The following is a 5060-nucleotide window of genomic DNA, read 5'->3' as shown; positions in this document are numbered from 1 at the left end:
AAAGAGCACTGGGGAAAAGGAGGGGGGGTAAAGTAAAGTAGGTGGGGGATAAGTAAAGTAGAAAGGCTCCCAAAAAGAATTACAGCAGCGGAGACTATGAAATAAAAAAATATCATCTAATTTTAATGCAAAAACATTTGATTCCCATATGCCCATGAGGATAGAACAGCTCCAGCATTTCTACTTGATGGCGAAGCCCACAGGTGTGTGGAGTCCATTTTGCCATAGCTTGTTCCACACTGTGAATTAGATGAGGATGCTTCCTAGGTTCTCTTTGGAATCACGGAATCATCTAAGTTGGAGAAGGCCATCACGATTGTTAAGTCCAACTATCAGCCTAACCTACTGAGTCCCATTGCTAAACCATGCCCTCACTGCTAATTTATGGAATCAAAAACATGGAATGCTTCAGGAATTTGCTTGTCATCCTTGTCTTGGGGCAGTGCTAACTTATGTATCATTCCACTTTGGGTATATCTGCTGTAGAAACAGTGCTTCTTGCTTTCACCTCTTTGGTGCGAACAACCGATGACATTAGCTATAATGCTACCTTCATTTAGCCATCTTAATGAGGTGATTGTATTTGTTTACCCTGAATCACCAAACTGCTCATTTTCTTGTCCTGTTTCCTGTCCGGCTTTAGTCCAAATCAGGTTGGTTGAGCTTTGGCAAATGAGTGTCTCAGAAGCCAAGTTTTCCCATGTATAGTGAACTACTGTAAAGTGAGAAGCAGCCTGGGATAATGTACAGCAAGGTACCTGCAGGAGGATACCTCACGCCTTCACTACACCATGAACAGTTGTATTAGTCACTTCTAGGACAATCAGACAGAGAAAGGAGAGGAAGGCTATACATATAAGAGGTGGTGTTACCCAAACAACTTTTTGTTATCTCCCCAGTGGGAAAAAAGACAGCAGGATGATTTTGACCCAGGGATTGCTACTTGGACCTCGATGGCTTAATTTTTTTCTTCTTTGGAACTAATCCCAGCTCTGTGTTTTCAGACAATCATTTGGTTGTTCTTGGTTCTTACTTTACTAAAATCAGCACCACAGAGGGCACCTTTTTTTTTTTTTTAATCTTGTCATATTGCTCTCCAATAACACTCCTTCATACCTATTCCAACTAAAATTGCAGTAGGATATTTCAGTCCTCTTGAACAACGATCATCAGAATTCAACACAGTGTGTCAAACTGTATGTTTCTCAAAGGTAATGAGACCTCATGAAAAACTTAATACTTTCATAGCTGTGTCATTTGTAGTTATATTGGTATACACCAGAACTGTACAAACAGACCTCTCAGAGAGATTCAGACTAGCACAGGTCTGTTCACATTTAATAGATTAACTGTCAAAAGCCATTGTTAGGCAAAACAGAGAAATTTTGATCAACTGATCAGTGTTTAGTATTACCAGAGGGGAACGAGTAATACACACAGAACATGAATTTGCTTTGAACTGGAATAGTTGGAGAACATGAAAGCAAGCAAAACTGTTGAAAAATGCCAGTTATTGGAGCTGGACAAATTTCTACTATTAGATAATGTAATTATTCCCCAAACTGTACTTAATTATCAGGTACACAGATAAATTGAAATTTTTATTTCTTTTTTAAATATTGAAAATTAATTGAAAAAGGCTTTATAAGACAGATAATTAAACAAATATGCTATGAAACAAGGCCATGTGCAATTTCATTTTATGTGTAAATTACATGTAGGCCCAAAGGGAATGCAGTCTTATTATACAGTTTATTCCTCTATTAGCATTTCAATAGAAAGAATTTTCCTCGAGGTCCTGAGGAAAACAAGGAATGCATGAGATATATACTGGAGATGCACACAAAAGTGTGGCCTGGACCAGCCTCACTGTTCCTCCTCTCACCTCTGAAGAGAAATGAAAGAGGGCAGGGTTGTGATCTTTACAGATGAGAGGAGATTGTGGAAGTGTGAAGTACAACAGACTTTATTCGTACTAAACTGGACTGTAACTTGAATCATGTCCTAAGTCTTGATACTGTAATGTTAGTTCCCTGCTGGAATCTGTTCATGGCAGGACCTCAGTACAGAGTACAAACACCAGCAGACAGTTATCTTCAATCTTTCTACTTTCTCAAAACCAACTTTCTTTAGGCAAACAAATTACAAATAAGTCTGAAAATTGTAGCAATTAGTCTGAAGAATTTAAACACAGTACAAAGCATCTGTATTTTTAGAAAATCTGAGAAAATCTGCTACTGATATTTTCAGCTTCAATTTTTCTCATTAGGATGTTCCTGACATCTCCTTCAGCTAGCTAGGGGTGTTTAGCCACATAATAATTCTCCCTTTTTTTTTCTTCTACATTTCAGCTTCAAACATATTAAGACTGTTGTCTGCAGATAAAAGCTCTATTGTGTTCATTTTAGGTCTACACTGTCAAAGGGACGTACTAGGTAAGTATCATCATGGAGACCTTACTTAGATCCTTGTTGTTTAAACTATTTCTTAATGTTTGAATAAGTAAACTCAAAGTATCTACAACTGTTGTGAAATTAGAGATTGGACTTGGACTAAATGATTGCCATAGCATATCTGGACTTCTGATAAACACCATAGTATCAGAAGATGCCCTGCCCAATGCAATGTAAATTTAGTGTATATTGAATATATTAAAAACAGCATATTTAAATATTTGACAGGATAGAAGCTAATATGAAACTATCAAAAATTTTCCAATATCAATATCTATAAACTAAAAGCTCTTTAGATTCTTATCAGTATTCTGGAAGTAAACAAAAGTAACTAGTGATGAAAAATGTGGCAGCGTTTTCTGTAATGATCAGGAAAGGACAAAACAAGGTTGGCTCATTTGAACAAAATGCACTTTAATGTAACAAAGATTGCTGTCTTCTGGTGCAAAGAACACAATGCACTGAAAAAAGGGACCAAGTATTCTGAGTTTAGTTCACCAAGAAGAGATCTAGGAATCAGAGTGGGGAATGGTATGCATGATATCATGGCAAAGAGGGCTAAGTCAGTTCCTGGTAAAAGTCCCAAAGGAGGGACTGGGCAGGGTAAAGGATCTCTGTGTAATACACTGAGGGGAAAGGATACTGAAGTACAGCACTGTGATTTGTCCGTGTCAAGGGGAAAGGATGTCCAAAAAATGAGGAGATATAATATATAAAAAAATAAATCTGAGGTTGGGAAAATTGTTTTGAGTTGAGAATTTTTTTATCCAAAAGTTCAATGGTGAAATAACCTGAATTATTTTCCTGGAAGATGATTCTAGCTGCTAGTGAATGCTCTAATCTAGCACAGTAGGTCATAACAGCAACCAATGACAGCCAAGTGAAGCCACATAAATTTAAACAAAGGACACAGCAAAGTATTGAGCATTCAGCATGGTTAGGCTTTACAACAAAGTAGCAAAAAGTATGAACACTTCATCTACTAACTTTTCTTGATCAAGGCAGGATTACTCTCTGCCCTCCTTAAAATAGGCTATTGGGATTATTACGATGATAATTAAGAGAAAATAAGTTGCTTGAAATATACAGTACATTAGACTAGATGAGCTTGACCTAATATGCTGAAACATTTGGGGTTTTTTGTATACAAAGCATGATGTTTTCCGTTTCTTCATTGGAGAAAACACATTTTTCAAATAGCTGTAAAGGAAACTGCTAGTTCACAGAAACAAAAGACAGATCTAAAGATAACATTTACTAGCCTTCCAGATGTACTATGTTTTACAAAGAATGCTAAACAATGACTAGGTAATTGGTGAGTGCTGTTTACTGCAATAATCATCACTGTCACCTTCCTGCTCCTCCTCTCACATTGCATCTACCTGTTGTCTTTCAGCCTATATTTGAATTGAGTGAGACAGGATTTGCTTATTTATTTTTAACTAAAATGCAGGCTTGATCTCTGCCTGGGATCTCTTGCTATTACTAAGGTATACATAAACAATAATAACTGCATAATAACAGAGGAGAAAATAAGTCGTGAGGTCTCTTCACTGCCTTAGCTGTTACTTCCTTTCCAATGCTTGTTGCCACAACCAGTGTGTGCATGATCTAAAAATGCTGTTAAGTTTGAGCTGCACAAAGCTATTCAGTGTATGATCCCTTTCAACTTCCCAGATCATTTTAATATAATTTACGATTTGCTTGGCACTTTCTAGGAATACCTGTGGTCTCCAAACTTTGTCATTTGTAGCATTTATGTAATAACATCAACTGAGATAAACTGAGGTAATATATCATAATGTCCTGCTAAAAGCAAAAAGTGGCAGTAATGATACTTATAATAACAATAGGGATGCCAAATCTCTTCCCCATCCTCAAAGCTTACAACAAAAGGCTGCATGAGAAAGCAGAACTTCTGTGACAACTTATAGCTTTAAAAGTCTGTGCAATTCAGTGATATTTTTCTATATAAAAATGCAGCATCTTTTTTCAGTGATCACTGTTTTGCAGCTATTCTATGTCTGAAGGTGGTTTTACCAAGTATATATCAGCTTGCCTAGCTCATTTTCCATTCTTTAGGGACTTAATTTAGCCCTTTACTTTAAAGACTTTGTGATTTCTGAAGTATGGCATAAAGTCCCAGTGTCAACTGTATGAGTCAACTGTAACAAACAGCCTTGCTTGCCAACTGGTGTGATTTAAAAGTTTGGGTTGTTTTGGTTTTTTTTTTTTTGCCTGTAAATGAAGTCATACACCTTCCTTAGTCAAATGGTCAAGAAGTCTGCACTTGCACTTGCTTTCTGGGTGTTTTTTCATGAAATATTTCATTGATTCAGTTTTCTCTGAATTTGTCACCCCTTTGGAGAAGAGTCAGCTGTGAAAGATCACAGATGTCCTATTCTCCCACAGATGCCTTTCTGTGGGCTTCTAAAAGAGGGCAATAATAGCAGACATGCTCCTTTGTCTGACTGGCTGAAAGGTCCAAAGTTATTTCCTCCATTCTGTCTCTTTCATTGGAGTCTTGGAGATGCTTAGATTTTTGTTATAAGATATAGGTATGAATTATTTCAAATATTTCTGCTTAGACCTCAGAATCTGTGCTGT

The 5060-nt window shown here is 36.9% G+C and overlaps 1 pseudogene; it reads right to left on the bottom strand.

Annotated features, from left to right (window-relative positions):
* Positions 1–392: 392 nt before the first annotated feature.
* On the bottom strand, positions 393–492 carry LOC122158438 (annotated as a pseudogene).
* Between the last annotated feature and the right edge of the window lie 4568 nt (positions 493–5060).

This window comes from Centrocercus urophasianus, unplaced genomic scaffold (genome assembly GCF_019232065.1).
Source record: "Centrocercus urophasianus isolate 14NV4802_14NV808 unplaced genomic scaffold, USGS_Curo_1.0 seq_14, whole genome shotgun sequence".
In the NCBI taxonomy this organism is placed as follows: domain Eukaryota; kingdom Metazoa; phylum Chordata; class Aves; order Galliformes; family Phasianidae; genus Centrocercus; species Centrocercus urophasianus.
This window is presented reverse-complemented; position numbering and strand designations above follow the sequence as displayed.